Source organism: Gossypium arboreum, chromosome 12, assembly GCF_025698485.1.
Source record: "Gossypium arboreum isolate Shixiya-1 chromosome 12, ASM2569848v2, whole genome shotgun sequence".
NCBI classification, from domain to species: Eukaryota; Viridiplantae; Streptophyta; class Magnoliopsida; order Malvales; family Malvaceae; genus Gossypium; species Gossypium arboreum.
Genome location: NC_069081.1, coordinates 20,119,288 through 20,138,996, shown reverse-complemented (window position 1 = coordinate 20,138,996; position 19,709 = coordinate 20,119,288). Strand labels below are relative to the sequence as shown.

At 34.3% G+C, this 19,709-nt stretch overlaps 1 non-coding gene across 1 annotated transcript; it reads left to right on the top strand.

Annotated features, from left to right (window-relative positions):
- Positions 1–12,519: 12,519 nt before the first annotated feature.
- LOC128285788 (small nucleolar RNA R71) lies at positions 12,520–12,625 on the top strand. The gene has a single exon (XR_008276337.1). It is a non-coding gene; the product is annotated as a small nucleolar RNA R71 (small nucleolar RNA).
- The last annotated feature ends 7,084 nt before the right edge of the window (positions 12,626–19,709 follow it).

The following is a 19,709-nucleotide window of genomic DNA, read 5'->3' as shown; positions in this document are numbered from 1 at the left end:
TTGAGTTGATCTGAGTTCATGATGTTTATGACACATGTAATTTGGTTCCGGGCGCTGGTCATGGGTGTTCTACCTATGGCTAGGTAGTCCTGAGTATGTTGGATACCTGATAGATTATGTGAGCAGCCCGTGTAGTTACGCCCTGACCGACAGCTTATGTGAGCAGGCCTGTGAGTAGCTCTTTTACGAGCGTTACATGTTTTAAGGTAGATATGGCTACGTATGTGTATGTGGCAATCAGGTGCAAGGTTTTCTGCATATCCAATATTATTCCAAGTATTCAACGGGTAATGAAATGGATAATGTAATGAAAGTCCCAAGGAGGGCATATTAAAGAAGCTATGGTTGTATGCTATACTATGAAATGGTGCAGATATGTACGCTAAGCTTATGAGTAATACCTTGGTAAATGATGATTCGTGATAAGGAAATATATACATAATGAATAAGTCCAAAAAGGTTTGAATGATGAACAATCTTTATATTTATGCTATCATGATGTTGTATGATATCTGCTTGTTCTCATTGCATATTATTTGCATATGGACTTACTAAGTTTAATGCTTACCCCCTTTCCTTTCCATCCTTTGTAGTTCCGCCAAGCTAGCTCGAGGATCAGAAGCCATCAGATTATTCGATCACACTATCAAAAGAACATTTGGGTATGGTGAATTTGATATTTTAAAAATGGCATGTACAGGGGACTTGGTTATTTTGTGATATGTGTCATGCTATTTTGGCCGAATTGTAAAGGCCTATAATGTTGATGATTCATTTTGTAATAGCCATAAAATATGGCTTATATTTGATTATTGGGTTGTGAAACCTAATTGTTCATGCATACATGTGCTAATGCCTTGACGATGTGTTATGTGATTGTTTAATGGCTATATGATGATATGTGAATTAGATGCTTGAAATTAAGGGATGACTTAATGACTTGAGATGATCACAGTAAAGAGTTTGTAACTTGGAATTAAAATGACAAATCTTGTTTATGCATGAAATTGGTGTGGAATATTTTTAAAAGGTATGGCTAATAGAATGTGTAAATAAGATGACACTAAGAAGTCATGATAGTGCCATGATGTTGAATATTTGAGTGTTTAAATAGGTTATGTTGCATGCTATGAAACATGTTTGAGCAAATGAGTGTTTGAGGGTGGTTAGTGGCTTGGAAATTAGCCTCTAAAATGTCCACACGAGTAGACACACGGGCATGTGTCTAGGCCGTATGTGACACATGGTCAGCCCCATGGGCATGTTGCTTGGCCGTGTGTCCCCTGTACCTTAGTTTTGCAAGTTAGTATGCCCAATAGTAAACACGCGGGCAGAGGCACAGCCGTGTGTCTCAGCTATGTGAAGGACACGACCTTAGGACATGGGCGTGTACCCAGGCCGTGTGAAGTCTGCACCTAATTTTTGGAATTTAATTCGCCACACGGCCTAAGCGCACGGGCATGTGACTTGGCCGTGTGACCTTATTTTGTGGATGATGTCATAGTCAGAGAGTTACATGGGCTGAGGACAAGGGTGTGTCCCAAACCACACGGGTGTGTGTGACTACACGGCCTACTCACATGGGCGTGTGACTTCCAAAATAAGAAAATTTTTTAAGTGTTCTAAAAGTTCCAAAGGTTCTTGGTTTAGTCCCGAACAGCTTCGATGTATGTTTCGGGTCTTATAGACCCTTATAAGGGATAATTTGCATGTGATTGAAAATTTTTTAATTTGGACGTAATTTTATGGCTAGATTTTGTATGAATGTTCATGTTTAAGTCCGGTAATGCCTCGAACCCTGTCCTGGCGTCAGATGTGGGTAAGGGGTGCTACACTAAGAATAAAAAAAATTACATAAAATAAAACTAAATTTCAAGAGATAAAAAAATTAAAATGACTCAAATCTGGTGATGGTGATTAGCTTGCTTCAGCAATCCAAATCAATTATTGTTTCAAGTTCCTCATCAACCAACTAGTCGCTACCCTAGAAGAATCTTCCAATCTTCCACTAACATAACAAGCCAGCAAGGACTACTTATCTCTCAACCGCAAAGCCCAAACTGGCTTGGGATGAAGGTGCTCACAGATGGGCAATACAAATTTTGGGTTAATTCCCACCTTGATGACTTCCCGGGGTTGTCAAGCCTAGAGTTTGACTTCCTTTCCCAAATAGCTGATCCGTTGAGTAACCCTATAAAAAAGTTAATAGATCATGCCTCCACTCGCTAATCCCCCATAGAAGGATTAGTTCTTCATGGCTTTCATAAACAATATGGAATAGATGGAAGAATAAAGCATGGTGAACGAATTGAACTATAGTTTGAGGAAAGCTTGAATCATATAAATAATAACACAAATCTCCAAAAGTTAATCATCTTTACAAATCAAACCTCATGAAGGAATGCAATGAACACATAAACTAAACTTTAAAAAACCTAAGAAAGAAAGAAAACAAAACTAAATCTAAAGAGAGAATCTAGGTTAATGGAATGATGTCCATAGCATGAGCGCAAGGAGTCTATTTATAGCCTTCACATGGTCATCGTCCTTAACCTTAGGTCAACTGACATTCTCGAGCTTTAAGTTCGATTGTGCAGACCAAAATGCCCCTGCATCATGTTTAATTTCCGTCACAGAGTTGATGTCGCAACACAATAGGACCCCTATCGTGACATAGAAGTCATTATGCTCCTCTTTGGTATATTTTCATGGGTATGTCATGACATCCTCAGTCAGTGTCGCGACATCAAAGGCAGTTTTGTACTTTCTCCATTATGTTCTCTATGTTGCGGTATCGAACTTCCCGTGTTGTGACATAGCAACCAGTGTTGGCCTAAAATGCCTTCTAATGGTCTCGTGCACACTCAAGAAGTACGTTAGCTCTCCCTTAAGCCTCATTCGGCCTTAAGGTCAATAAAAGACTTATTTCGCACATTTTATTAGATAAAAGTAAAACTAAAGAAACTTGCCTGAAATATAACAAAAATGCTTATATTCAGGCTCTTTAACTGCAAAAACTATTTTAGTCTGCTACATCAAATTATGGCAGATCAAACTCCCCCACACTTAAGCCATTGCTTGTCCCTAAGAAACATATACAATATGTCACACAATCTCATACATAATCATATCTCAATACTTTTCACATTCATTTGACTTGCTCACATGTCCTTAGTAATCACATACTTTTAGTAAATGGAAATTATGTTTCAATCTTTCAAATTACCATTATTTTGCCATCAATCAATATCGTTCAATTTCACATACTAAGCTTAATATCTCAACACATTATATCATTCAGTCAGACATTCTCATATCTTATAACTCAAATATGCAATTACAAACTCAATCAAACATTCATACTATCAAACTAGCAATTTTCCTGGCATGTCAATCTTTTAAGGCTCGAAACATACCTCGTTCGGCCACCCACAAAATCAATAATTTGGCTATTAAGCCAATCCAATCAGCAAGCTAATTTATCAAATATAATAATATATTTAACATTTTCAAACAATTTTATGAGTTTAGGACCCACACATAATTTTTTTCGCTTTATCACAGCATACTAGGGAATTTTCCAATTTTCCTTAATAATTATTTAAACAAACCTAAACAAAAATTCAGTATAAATTAAATAAATTTACCATTAAACCAGCTCCCAAACACCTACTTATGAGTTCCAACCAATCACTGAAATTATAACTATTCTTCGAATCCAAACTAGTTAGATTCATTACACTGTATCGATGCGAACCGTATGTACAATCGTTCTTCGCCTTTATGAATCATTTGGGGCTTTTGGGTCAGCACCTAATTCAATAATATACTGTAAAATCAGTAGCTAATTAATGATTAAATTAATTCATTTAATCAATTCATAACATTTATCCAACAACTATGTCAAAATAAAAACTAGTTACCCTTAATTGCACTTACGCTTCACTATTTGTGGGATCCGAATGGTGAATCGATCAAGAAAGTTTTTCCCTAATTGAAATAGGTTTAAAATATGATTAGGAGGGTTCAAGAACTCAAATTAATGCTGGAAAATATAGGAAATAACCAAGAAATAAAACAGCCCCTTTTCTTGCACATAGGCGCACGCACCACCACCCATGGTGACCAAAATTGGGGTTGAACTTTAAAATGGTTTGAGATCTCATTAAATTTTGAAAAAATACCTTTGAACTAATTTAAAATCCCTACAATTCCAGATCTGGAAATTTATGTTTTTAATGGCTAAGATTAATTAAGAAATTGAAGAGAGAAGAGACCTTACCCAAGCTAGTCGAGAGAAACGGCAATGGCACTTTCTTGGAAATTTTCGAGATCGATCTTGGAGTTCAAGATTTCAGATTTCATGCTGATTTTAATGAGGAAAAATGACATAAATATTTTGGATAATATGTTAACAAATATTGTGGCAAAAAGAAAAAAAAAAAGAAAGAGATGGTAAAATTAGGTGTAGGGGATAACAACAATGGAGGAAAGCAAAAAAAATTAAAATCAAAGAGAAGGAGAGGAAGACAAGAACGGCTAGGGAAATGAAGAGGAGGATTGAAGGATGATTATTAGTGAAAAAATTAATATTTATACCTAGGTTAACTAGGCTTAGATGGCCCCACACATTAAAACAAGGGGTTTTTGTCAAAAAATTAAATAATTTGTATGGGAAGGGAATTGAAGTTAGGACCTCAATGATAAATTCCCTAATGTTTAAGCATCAAACCAATAACTCATTCTTAATATAATTTGAAATATTTGTTTTAAAAAACAAGGCATGTCGCATACTAGGGTTTAAGGCAAAATTTGCAAAATAATAAAAATGATGGGAGAGAATGGATTTGAACTTGGGTTTCAAGAAACGTTACACTAACACTTAGCCAACAAATCAATGCCTCATTTGTTTCCCAAAAATGCATAGATAATTTTAAAAAATTAAGGCATGACTACTCTCTCTCGATTCATAAAGCCGATTCTACTAACCCCAATTTTAAACACGAAATAGGGGTGTTTTGGTTCACACAATCGAACTTAAAGCTCGATAATGTCAGCTAACCTAGGGTTAAGGATGATAGCAACCTGAAGGCTATAAATAGGCTTCTTTGGCACATGTTGTAGACACTTTTCCATTAACTTAATTTCTCTCTTTAGATTTAGTTTTGTTTTCTTTCTTTCTTAGGTTTCCTAGAGTTCAGTTTATTTGTTTGTCATTTTTTTTCAAGAGATGTAGATTGTGGAATCATTCAAACTGTGTGGATTTGTGCTTAATCTCAATACAATCAAGCTCTTTCATTTACTCTATCTTGTCGATTCAATTAGCATGCTTTCTCTTTACATCAATTGTATATTGTTTATGAATGCCATGAGGAATTAGTAACTCTACGGAGGGTTAGTGAGTGAAGGTATGATCTGTTAACTTTTTGTAGGGTTACTCAACGGATCAACTATTTAGAAAAGTAAGAACATGAAACAAACCCTAAGTCTGACAACCCCAAAAAGTCATCAAGGTGGGAATTAACCCAAAATTGGTTTTGCCCATCTGTAAACACCTTAACCCTAAACCAATCTGGACTATGAGGTCGGAAGATAAGTAGTTCCTGCTAACTCATTATGTTAGTGGAAGGTTAGAAGATCCTGCTACGGTAGTGACTAGTTGATTGACGAGGAACTTGAAACGATAATTGATGGAGATTACCGGAGCAAGATAATTACCCATAATCATATTTGATTTATTCTTCCTTTTTAATCTCTTAAATTTTATCTTTCTATGTTGTTTTATTATTATTATAAAAACCCCAAAAATCCTATATTGTATATAACTGAATTTAAAGTACTAATTAGATCTCTTAGTGTTTAGGTTAGAATTGATCTAGCAACTGCCTCCTTTGGGTACGATCCTTAGAGTACTCACCCACTCCATTGTAAAACTATAATACAACTAGACCCATATACTTTCGGATATTGTCTTGTAATTCTATATTTTAGTGCAGTATTCACACTTTGGACTTTAGCATGTCTGAAGGTGATCAGTAGTTGACTTACCACTTTTGACCACAAACATCTAAGTTCAATATGTTAAGAAGTATACAAATATTAAAGGTCTCACCTGTAGGAATCCATCAATAGATCATACAAGTACTTTGATTATCTGAGCAGAATACAAATAGTCATTTATGCAATATTGAAAGTGTATAAGGATATTTTAGGTTACATAGGACTTTTCGACTTGTAACATTCTGAGGCTTAGGACAGGTATGAAATTCAAGAACAGTAAATATCAAAAAGGGTTACAAACATGCAAATAGTTTGGCACATCGTAGTGGTCCTTATTCTTCCCCCCTTAGTGACCTTTACTCACTCACCGCCCTATTCTCACACCTTCCTTGTCTCTCCATATATAGGAAGCCATAGCATGACAAAGAAATTAAGGTTAGCCTTATGAGTTTTTTTGCACTAATAAACGAGTTTTTCTTTCTTTTGTGACTTTGTGAATTTTATCTTTTCAATATATTTCTTTCATGAATGTTTTTTTGCTAATTTAAGACCTTTTCTACTGTACTAATTTCCTTTTTGGATTTTTTGTTTTGTTTCGCACATTAGGCTAATTTATAGTTCCTCTATCACAACAATCTTTCATATTTCACTCTATTTTTACAAACTCCACCTTGTTGTATCTACTTAACCTTCAATATGTATGGACACGTCTATAACGTTGTAGTACAGGACCAAAGAAAAAGTGTAAATACAAATTAACTTTTCAGGCTCGGGACTTGTAATGAGGTTCATCAAGAAGTGTCAATAGGCTCAAAAATTGGTACTAAAGGTGAACATAAATAGGACGGATTTTTGGCTCTGAATGTGTTCCAAACAATGCCTTAGGTCATCCTTAAATATCTCAACATGCACAAATTTAATCAACGAAACAAACACAAATTCAATCATTTATCATTCATACTAGCATGCTTATTTCCTTGTATTTTCTATGTCACTTAGTACAAATGATTACTTAATACCTATTTACAGTGTAACATATAGAATTTTAGTAGTCTAATAATCAAGAATTTAAAATATCCTATCGTCATGCCAAATTTATTCGTAAACAAAAGCAACCTATATACATGCTTCTAACTAATCACTTGTATTTCCACAAGCTCAAGCACACAAAAGACAAAAAAAAAATCAAAGGAAATGTAAAAATTTGAAGAAAATTTTCTATGTTACCCCCCCACACTTTAGTTGACACAATGTCCTCAATGTGTAGCCCATAAAAAGATAATGATGGAATTTACCTGACTGATCTTGATCGCTTTAGCTTCTATTGGTGGGTACTTCCTCCTTTGATCGTGTATAACTCAAATTATTTGTGTTTCCTTAGTGTTGGGTTCCTACATAGAAAACTTAAACAAAATATAACATATTAAAAATATACTTATTAATCCAACTACTACAAAGTCTAAATTAAAATCATCCAAAAAATTAATACAAGTCTTTTAAAAAAATGTTCAATCTCCTTCTTCAAATCCATCTCGTCACTTCCATCATCCTCGTCACTCTCTTCGCTTTCATGTGCTTCATCTTATTGCTTCATACTTATTGACCTGAACATGTTAGGTGTATACTAGGGGACCCAGATGTTGTTTTGCCTAGTAAATTCTTGAAAAATTGGTCTCTATTCTTGCATCCACTGAATCATCCAATCTAGCTTTGGATGACTACTCTCACCAACTTCTTGTTGAGCTTGTGTCAACCTTTGAGATGAAGCTGGAATAGTTGTCGCTTCTTGTTGTTGCTTGTTCCAATCTGTTATTTGTTTAGTTCGTAGCTCAATGTATTGTTGGAACAAGGTGTCTCCGATGATACTTTTAGATGGTTTCAGTGATTGCTTAGTGGATATCATAGGTACACCTACCTTTTTCCATAAGGTCGTCACTAGATCGGGAAAGAAAACTCCCACCTTTTGACCACTAATACATCTCTTAATGTTTTGGTGGATCCATTTATCGATACAGACCTACTTTTTCTACAAAATAGCATAGATCAAAATTGCTCTAAAAGTATTAACATTAGAAACATTTAAAGTAGGTACTATTCGTGTGCACACAAATTGAATCCACATTTTAGCCTCAGGAAACATGATCTCTTGATGGAAGGATACTGGGATATTGGTACCTTTTTTATATTTCCATTCACCCTTCCTTTCAGTCAAAACATTTATATTACTATCCATATCTATGTCTCGATAATATTCTAGATCAGTTTCATCAATAAATTCATTCTCATAGTATAGAGCATTATAAAAGTCACAAATAATTCGAGGGATTACTCACACTTCCTTCCCCCGGACAAGTACTAAATCCCACATATAGCCTTTAGTATTTCTAGATTCTTGGTCTCGTAAAGACTCATAAAACTCTTGAACAATGGGGACCATGACATTCTCTTTCAGGATCATCAAAAAATGTTCCTACCTATGATATCTAACTGAAAGCCATATTTCCTTACACAAAACCATTAACGGATCGAATCCCCTATCTTGGATAAAGGTATTTCCTTGAAGTTTAGTAAAATATTTTCCAATATTCGAGTTTACAAAATTAGGAGGGTTGGGATCCGTCAATGGTTTGGGTTCATTGGTTCTTCTAACTTTTCTAGGAGGCATGATATTTCAGTCCTATTACAATACTAAGCAAACAATTTAATGGAACAGTAAAAAGTTGGATTTAGGAACCCTTAACCTTAAATATATATAGTCAGATTTCGTTTAAATTCTGATAGGAGTCAAAACCACCAAATAAAAATTTATATGATAAAATAACTCTAAATAGTAGTAAGTAGAAGTAGGGTCGACTCCACAAGGATTGGTTATTGTAATCAACTTTCATCCTTTCCTTATGAACTTAATTTCTTTTGTGGGAATAGTTGTGCCCACAACTCAAAACAAACTTGTTGAAAAATAAATAAAATAAATTAGGGGAGTTGAAAATGTCTAGAAATTAAATAAGTGAGATAGGAACAATAAACAATTATATAAATAAAAAATAAAATAAAATTAGAAAATGAATTTGAATTTTGTAAACAGAATTATAAAGACTTAGCCCTAGACTCGATGAATTCAATTTTTTGAATCAATCCTCGAAAATGAGTTTTCTCCTCCAAACAATAAGCTAGTTATAGTGGCGTCTTCCTTTCATAGTTGATTCCGTATGACTTGCAAATCAACCCTTATCGATTGTCTAACTGCAATACACGTGTTCGCAATTCAAGACCCCGATAGCCTTGCATTCTAAAAAACCCAACTTGGATCAATAGCTTCAATTGCACTGGACATTTAAATCCGATCACCATCTTCCTTGACAAAAATCCCACTAGTATGACCTCGCTAGGATATGCCATTTTGTTCGTACCAATCTAAATATAGCATGGCTGACTCGTCTTCCCAACTGTACGCCAAAATGACTCCAACCTAAAGCACACTTTTGAGTTGAAATTGAGTTAACTTTAAGGGATAAATTTGTCAATCCCAGTATTCTGGAGAGACGGTGAATACCGTTATGAAAGATTTTTAATGCAGATACATTTCTCATGATTCTTGATCAGAAAGAATACCGGCCTAAAGCTAAGTAGAGATTTAGTGAATCATAAATTAATCATGCTTTTGTTAGTTGATGGAAATAGCTTAAATGGAAATGGTGGGAGATGAAATGAAGGAAGAATTTGGGAAAAAATAAACCGTAAATATTCAAAAAGGAAAGGAAAGTTTACAGAATGCCTACTACTATTTCACACAAATAAAGAAAGAAATGAATTGATTTTTTTATTCAATTTTCAGATATTCAAGGTGTGTCTTTTCAAGTCCACCATACACCCTATTTTTATACAAACCATAAACTAAAATTAGGCTATTCCCACCTACCCACTAATTATATGAAATAAAATATTAGTTTTTCTTTTCTAAATTTGGCTTTTACAGGTCAAAAATCTAATTAGCCCTTAAATGTCTCCAAATTTCTGATTTGTCCCCTCTTCTATTGTTCATGCTCCAATTGAATCCTTTTCTGCTTGTTTTTGTAATAAAGCATCTGAATTTTGTTCTTAACAAGATTTAAGCATAAAATTCACCAATTAGCAGGAATTAATTCAAGAACAAGTTGACTTGAGCATGTAAAATATGCAAAATAAACATTCTATCAAAGTCCTTGCTTTTTCGTAATATTCCCATTCCTTGTTGCCCCGAGTATGGTTAAAGAGTTTGCTAAGAATAAATAGAATGTTTAAAAAATTAAAGGTTTTAGGGTTTAAGAGGGTTTAAGAGATTTGATAAGGTTTAAGGGATTAGGGATTGAGATGTGTTTTAATTAGAAGTAAGTAGAGTTTTAGGTTATAGACTAGAGTTTTAAAGGGTTAAAATTTGGGTAATTTAAAGATTAAACCACTAGGATGCGCGAATAGGTCGAGTCAACCCTGTAGAAAATTACAACGATTTCATGACATAGGGGTCCCATGGAGTGACATCCCTGGCAATATACCGATGTCACGACCCAGGGGTTTTGTGTCACAACATGCTCGTAAGTTTAGAGGTCTGAAGAAAACTGTCTATTATGTTGCAACTCATTGGGGTGATGTCAGAACACTAACTCTATTCCAGCTAAAAACTCCAGCTTTAAGGATGTTTCAATTTAGAGATGAACCCATATAAAATAAAAGTAAAAATCTAAAGTAGTTGATTAGTTAAATATACAATATAAAAATCTAAAGTAGTTGATTAGTTAAATATACAATAATTTACAAAAGTCAAGAAACACTTCAAAAAATTTTGAGTTTTACTGTCAGATTCACCCGACAGTGTTATCAATTCAGCGATAGATGATTTTCTTATTCTGTCAGTATTGGCCAATCGTCCATTGTGCCATTCCTCCTGTGCCCATTTGTCCATTTCCTTAAACCTATTTATTCTTTCTACATGTATAAAAGGAAGTGTGTCCCTTGACTCGAGGAATTTAGAAATAAATATTTTTTAACATTGTTCCCCTAACTTCCTCCTACCTAATAAGATCGATATCTCACAATCTTCTTCGAAATCAAGCACCATAAAGTCTGCATGGATAATGTAACTTCGTACTTTAACTAACACATCTTTCAATACCCCTTTCCAACATACCGAAGACTTATCAGCCAACTGTAATGTTATTTGAGTAGTTTTCAAATCCCCTAAACCGAGTTTTTCAAAAATCGATAGAGGCATTAAATTAATACTAGCTCCAAGATCGCATAGAGCTCTATTAAAATGAATGCTCCCTATCTCTATTGGAATGCTAAAACTTCCTGGGTCTTTCAATTTTTGAGGTACTTGTCTTGAAATAATCACGCTACAGTAAGCATTTAAAGTAGCTTGTTCTACTACCTTAATTTTCTTACGCTTAGCCATAATCTCCTTTAAAAACTTAGCGTACTTGGGAACCTTTTCAATTAACTCAATTAAAGTTAGGTTAACATTTAATGTTTTAAACAGGTTTAGGAAACTTACAAATTCATTCTTATCCTGGTTTTGCTTTCCTTCTAGTCTTGAAGGGAATGGGATTTTTGCACCGACAAACTCGTTAGTTATTTCCTTCTCTATCTCCATTGTCGGTGTGGTTACCTCCTCTGATTCTATCTTATCTTTTCTTTCTAGAGATACTTCTTGAGGATCGCCATTCTTCTCTACAATTGTCTCCAAAGTAGTGGTTTCTAGGCTATACAGTACTTTGCCCAATCGGAGTGCAATTGCTTTCACATACTCCTTACCTTCTCTCTATGGATTATCTTCCATGTTACTGGGAATGCCTGTGCCAAATTGTCTTTTGATGTCACCCATCATGCTCATCAATTGGCTCATTTGATCTTCGATCTTAGTCAATGTTCTTGTTGAATTGGTGCATTCAGACTACAGCTATTTGACATCAGTTCTCATTAACCGTATTTCTTCCTCAATTCTATCTAGTTGTTGACCACATGCAATATGGTCACTAGGGTTGATCCTATCCTGAGGTTTCTACAAATAAGGAGGCTAGTAATTATATTTTTAACTTGATTTGAACTGTTACCTCCTCATTGGTTTCCTCCCCATCTCATGTTTGGGTGATCCATCCAATCGAGGTTGTATGTATTCGAGTAAGGGTTTCCACCCCTATTGCCAATGTAGTTTATATCCTCAAAAAGATTATTGATATCATGGAAGAGTGACTTATCTCCCTCATGCATAGACTGTGTAGAAGTAGATTCAATACGGTTAAGTTTATCCACTATTTGCTGATACTTATCATGCTTTTGGATAGCTTTAACCATAGCAAGTTTCTGATCATATGTGAAACGTTCAATTGGCCACTGACAGGAGTTTAGTGTCATGTTCTCAATAATTTCATATGTATCCTCATAGTTCTATTCATAAGGGCTCCTTTTGTTACTCCATCTAATCCAGATCGTGCATTTGCATCCAACCCATTATAAAATACATGCAGCCATATCCACTCAAGAAATTCATGGTGTGAGTATTTTTTAATCAATATTCTAAAACATTCCCATGCCTCATAGAAACTTTCTCCCTCCATCTATCTACATATAACAATCTCTCTTCTTAGTTGAACTGCTTTACAACTTCTATAAGAACTTTCCAGTGAGTTCATCCCATGTTGTAATAGACCCAGGACCCTACGAGTCTAACCAAGAAAAAGCATTATCAATCAAGTAGAAGGGGAACAACCGAAAGCAAATAGTGTCATCAGTGACCCCGTTATACTTAAAAGTATCATAGAGTTGGAGGAACCATTTTATATGTTGATTAGGGTCTTCTGTTATGGTACCCCTAAATTACAGATTATTCTAAATTATCTGAATCATAGTAGATTTTAGCTTGAAATTATTAGCTGTAGTCATTGGCCTTGTTATACTTTCTTAAACCATGTCCAAGCTTGGTAGGGCATGATCTATTAGGGTTCTTTCATTTCGAGCCATATGTACATTCACAAGTAACTATGGGACTGGTGGATTTCCTAGGACATTATTGTCAACATTGTCAAATAATGGATTTTCACGTGGTACGTTACCTATAGCAGGTGCTGGATCTTGCATTTGTTGCCACTACTGCTATTGTTGACGGCGGTTTCTTCAGATTATTTTTTCTGGATCGATGGTTGCTACAATAAGTTTACCCCTATTGCGATTCATACACTAACTAAGAAAGAAGAGATTAGTAACAACAAATAAAATCGTATCTGTAACTAAAAAATTTCCTAATTATTCTAACTAAATGGGAAAATTAAAACAAATATAGTGTCATTGCCTTCCCGGAAATGATGCCAACATCTTGATCACCTTGTACTAATGTTCAGAGTGTGAGTATTGCAATAAAATCTAAAATGACAAAGCAATATCCGCAAGTATACGGGTCGAGTTGTAATATTATTTTACAACGGAGTGGATAAGTGTAACAGCCCGTTTTTAGTCAAATCAGAACAGTGTTTTTGAAACTAAAAATTTGAAGTTGAAATAATTATTTTATTATTATTTTAATGTATACAGCATGATAATATGTTGGAGTGAGAATTCGTTAAGAAAATTCATTGTTTGATGGGTCAATTTGATAAAAAAAGACTAAATCGCGTAAAATGCAAAAGTAATGTTTTAATATTTAAAGGTATTAAATAGTTGTAGAACATTAAAGTGGAGGATATTATGTTATAATTATACCATTATTAAGGTGGATGAACATATATGGACATATTATCATTTATTTTGATGGTTTTTAACTAAGGTTAAATAGGTAAATTAGTTAATAAATGATAATTTAATAAAACCAAAAGCCATTTTCTTCATTATCTTCTTCTGCTAATAGAAATTAGGGTGTATAAAAGCCATTTTAAAGCTTTCAAAGTTTCGGCTACTTCATTTTTCTAAATTGGTATGTATTTCGTCCTGTTTTTAATGATTTCTATGTTTTTGAGATCGTTGCAACTAGGTCTAGCTAGCCCAGGGACCATTTTGCAAAATTGTTAAAGATTTTAGATGTTTCCATTGATGAATACAAGATTATTTTTATGTTTAATGATAGATTTTGAGTGTTTGATGATAGTTATTAAAGTTTTGTTATGTGATTTTTAGTGAAAATGCAAATTACGGATTAAATTGTGAAATATGGAAAATTTGTGGTTAAAATGTGAAATAAATGAAAAATGTGGGTTGCTAGGGACCTAATGGAAATTTGGCTAGCATGGGTTGTGGTTGAATTGCTTGAAATTGTATCTTTATGAAATAAGGACTAAATTGTAAAAGTGGTGAAACAAATGGGGCAAATGTGTAAAAGTGCTTTAAAGTTTGTTTTGGACTAAAATTGAATAGAAGGATAATTAAATAAGCTAAATTTTATATCATATAGATCAAGAAAAGTGAAACTCAGACTTAGATCGGGGAAAGAACAAGGTCTCGGATTAGTTGACTCGTGTTGTCGTTTTTACATCTGAGGTAAGTTCGTATGTAATGAGCATCATTATAAATTATGCTTTAAATGCTTTGATATTGCATAAATTGTGTATACGAGACTACAGTCGTGTTCGATGAAGATTCGGCTAATTATGTGCACTTATTGTACGAAATCAAAATAGCTTCAGCTATATATATTTGCACTTAGTGTGCAAGATCGAGAAAGATTCGGCTATATATATGTATATTGGCACTCAGTGTGCGAGATTGATACAGCTTCAGCTATTTCTTTGGCACTAAGTGTTCAAGTTTCTCGAGTATCCAAAAATATTTCGATTGGTTTAACGGATATGTCAAAGATGTGAATGAATATGAGTTAAATACAGGAAGGTACAGGTATGTATAGGAATCGAGTAATACACTGAAATGATGAAAATTATGGAAATTACATCTAATTTGGTGGATGCAAATATGATAGGTTGATGATTCATTATGAGATATGTTATGTTATGTTTTGGCTTAATTTGAGTTTGTATAATGAGTTGATATAAATGTTATACGAACTTACTAAGCTATAAAGCTTACTTTGTTTATTTTTCCATGTTTTATAGTGAATTCAAAGCTAGCTCAGATTCGGGGTTCGTCGGAGACTCCATCACACTATCCAACTATCAATTTGGTACTTTTGAGCTTGTGTTTTGGTTATATGGCATGTATAGGATTATGGTCATTTTGGTTATGAGTTGATAATGATTTTGGCCATTTGAAATGGCTTGTAGATGTATATGTTTTGGTTTATTTATATAGTCAAGAATAATGGCTTATTTTGGGTTGTTTTGGTATGCTAGAATCATGTGTATATATAAGTGTATATGGCTTGTGTGATGTTTTTAATGGTTGAAATGTTTGAGAATATAGATCAAATGATGCATATTGGTTAATGGTCATTTTGATGATTTGAGAAGATAAAGATTGATATAAACTTAGATGGCATAATATGATATTTATGTTTTGTATTGATTTATATGGAAATTATATGGTCTATCTTGTGACTTAAGTGTATTGAAGATGATGGTATAAATGTGCATGATTTAGGCTTGAATTGGATGGTTTAAGTATCTATTTTTATGCCATGAATTGTGCAATTTGGTTTGGTATAGTTTTGTGCAAGTTGGGTGGCAAAATGGCTTGGTAAATAGCCTATTTCTATCTACACGGGCTGAACATGGGCTTGTGTCTCAGCCGTGTGTGATACACGATCATGTACACAGTTGTGTGTCCCCTGGTGTTGAAATTAAAATCAAGTCAGTATGCTCTACATGGCATCACACACGGGCGTGTGACTTGGACATATGGCACAAGTCAGTAAACCCTACAGGTTTGGCACGGCCTAGCACATGGCCAGGCACATGGGTGTGTATGGCCATTTTTAGGGCACACGGGCTAGCCACTTGGGTGTGTGTGTTGGCCTTGTAACCCAAGTCAGAGAATTACATGGGTTTGGACATGGGCTGGGACACAGCCATGTGATCCCATTTCGAATGTCCATACGGTTTCTGACACGGGCATGTCTGGTGGCCGTGTGAAACACACGACCGGGCCACACGGACGTGTGTCCCTTATTTTTGAGAAAAGTTCTTAAGTGTTCAAAAAGTTTCCGAGGTTATCAGTTTAGTCTTGAACCACTCTCAATGTATGTTTAAGGCCTTGTAGGCTCGTATTAGGGACAAAATGTTTGGTTGTGAATGAATTGTATATGAATTGACTAAATGTATGTTTAAATGTATTGTAAGTTCGGTAATGCTCCGTAACCCTATTCCAGCGTTGAATATGGCTGAGGGGTGTTACAATAAGTACTCCAAGGATCATACCCAAGAGAGGCGAAGGCTAAATCAATTTTAAGCTATACGCTAAAAGATTTAATTAATAATTTAATCAAGTTATAATACAGAAACGTAAATGAGAGGTTTTTGGGATTTTTATAATACTGAGAATAAAAAAAATAACATAACAGAAAACTAAATTTCAAGAGATAGAAAAAGTAGGAGTTAAATCTGGTGATGGGTGATTGGCTTGCTTCGGCAACCCCGATCAATTGTCGTTTCGGTTTCCTCGTCAACCAACCAATCGCTACCCTAGCAAGACTATCCAATCTTACACTAACATAACGAGTCAGGAAGAAATACTTATCTTCCGACCTCACAATCTAGACTAGCTAGGGGTGAATGTGTTCACGGATGGACAATAAAAATTTTGGGTTAATTCCCACCTTCATGACTTCCCGAGGCTGTCAGGCCTAGGGTTTGTTTTACACTCTTCCTTTCCCAAACAGTTGATCCGTTGAGTAACCCTACAAAATAATTAATAGATCATGCCTCCACTCACTAATCCCCCATAGAAGGATTAGTTCCTCATGGCTTTCATAAAAAAATATGGAATAGATGGAAGAATAATGCATGGTGAATGAATTGAAGTGTAGAGTTTAAGAAAAGCCTAATTTATATAAATAATAACATGAATCCTCAGAAGTATATTGTCTTTACAAATTAGATCTCTTGAAGGAAAGTAATGAACAAATAAACTAAACTCTAAAAAACCTAAGAAAGAAAGAAAACAAAACTAAAGCTAAAGAGAGAATCTAGGTTAATCGAACAATGTCAATAGCATGTACTAAAAGAGTTTATTTATAGACTTCAGGTGGCCATCATCCTTAACCCTAAGTCAGCTAACATTCTCGAGCTTTAAGTTCAATTATGCAAACTAAAATGCCATTACTTTGTGTTTAATTTCCATCCTAGAGTCAATTTTACGACACAATAGGACTGTGTCGCGACATAGAAGTCAGTATGCTCCTCTTTGGTATATCTTCAAGGGTCTGTCACAACATCCTCAGTCAGTGTCACAATATCGAAGGTAGTTTCGTCCTTTCTCCATTCTTTCTCTATGTTACGACATCAGACCTCTTGTGTTGCAACATAACATCTAATGTTGGCCTAAAATGCCTTCTTATGGTCTCCTGCACACTCACAAAGTACGTTAGCTCTCCCTTAGGCCTTATTCGGCCCTTAAGGTCAATAAAAGACTCATTTCACACATTTTGTTAAATATAAGTATAACTAAAGAAACTTAACTAAAATATAACGAAAATGCTTATATTCAAGCTCGTTAAGTGCGAAAACTAATTTAATCTACTACACCGAATTCCACCAGATCAGTGGTAATTGATAATGCAATCATAATCTTTTAGAAGTTTGACCCAACAACATTGTCTCAAATTCAACTCCTTTTGAGTTGGGAGGAATTTAAGACTTTTGTGATCAGTGAAAATATGACATTTTTCACCTTACAGATAGTGCCTCTAGATCTTTAGAGCAAGAACCTCAGCAGCTAACTCTAAATCATGTGTTGGATAATTGCGTTCATGCATTTTTAGCTATCAAGATGCATATGCAATAACTTTCCTATCTTGCATCAAAATATATACCAAATCATTTAAAGAAGCATCATTATAAACTACGAATACTTTTCCTGATTTAGGTAAGGTTAAAATTGGCGCTTCAGTCAACATCTGTTTCAATTTCTCAAAACTTTTTTGGCACTGATCGCTCTAAACAAACTTAGTGTTCTTTTGCAACAACTTTGTCATCAGCAAAGCTATCTTTAAAAATCCACTAACAGATCTTTGGTAGTAACTGTAACGCATAGGTTTGTGCAAGTACACAGTCATTATCAAGTAATAAGTACGTAAAAAAGTTATCATCTCCACAAGGATTGTATATGTTAATCAATAATTTGAAAAATTAAAGATGTACAAGTTGGTAAGAAAGCACAATAATTTTGATGTGATGGAAAAAATTAATATTAACTAAATACAAATGAATTAATCTAAATGCAATGAATGAGATGAGATGGTTTAGCAGAAAATTCACAAGCTTCAACAATAATAACATGAATGAGCTAGAATAATTACAATATTCAACTTAATTCATTTTTCACCATGCTCAACAATGTCTAAAAAGTATTCCATAGCAACTTGATCTTTGATTAACTTGAGACCAGTTATAAGTCTTTTCAAAATCTTATGCTTAAAAAAACATGCATACTACCATGATCATATTTAACTAAGGGTTTCTTAAAGCTATGTAACGTAATAGGGAAAAATTAGGTTTGGAACAATTTAAACACACAAATCTAAAAGTTATGCAAGGTAATAGAGCACTCTCGAGTTATTATGAACCTTTAATTTAATCGAGCTAAAATCTAAATTAACCATGCATCTTTCAATTATTGTGTCCATTAATCATCATCTACTAGGATTGATCAACTAATTCTAATTCATTCAATTATATTTTAATGACTGAAATACATGCATGAGTTTAATTGAAAGCATGAATGATTGAGGCATAGACACCATAAACATGAATCAAATAAACTTTTTCAAATTAATGTAATCATTTTAGCTAAAACAAAATTAAGCTATCATTGTTAATGAAAAAGCATTATAGTAATTTTCGAACATGTTAAATAATTAAGAACAAAATAAAGATAAGGAAGAATAAACTCTAAACAATTTTCTATGTCCTCTGAAAATCAGTCACAATGGCTTCCTCCGATTCTTGTGTTTGTTCCTTCGCAAAGTGCTCCTCAAGATGGCTGGCTAAGAGAGAATTTTCTCAATAAATTGCTAGCTAGAGGGAATGGGAAAATGAATGGCTTTATGCATGAAAAGAGAAGAAAGTGAAGAAAGAAATGAGAGAAGAATTAGGGATGAGTGAGGGATGAAGGTTGATGAAAGGTGGTATTTATAGTGGATGGAGGGCTTGAGAGGTTGTTGAAGTTTGGATGGAAATATTTTGGTTTTCTCATTCTCATGGTCGGCCATGAATTGTGGGATACGTGGTTGGAAAGTTGTTGATTTATTGATCGATTCTCCCTTAATTCATGGAATGGGTTAGACGAATTTGGTGGTGGAATTTGTGAAATAATTTGTGATCTTTTTAAAAATACAAGGACCTCAATTTAATTATCCCATAACATGATTTTTGGGCTGCTCTTGATGCTTGCTGAATTTGGGCTTCTCTTCCCCTTGATGGACGGTTTTGTGACCCAATTTAAGACACAATTAGGTTTCTTTTCAGCAATTAACTTCAATTGGGTCAAGGTAAAATTTCAAAACCCAATTATGCTCTAGCTGTCCATATGACTTGTTCATGTGTGACATTTAATTTGCTCCCATGTTAGTTAATTTC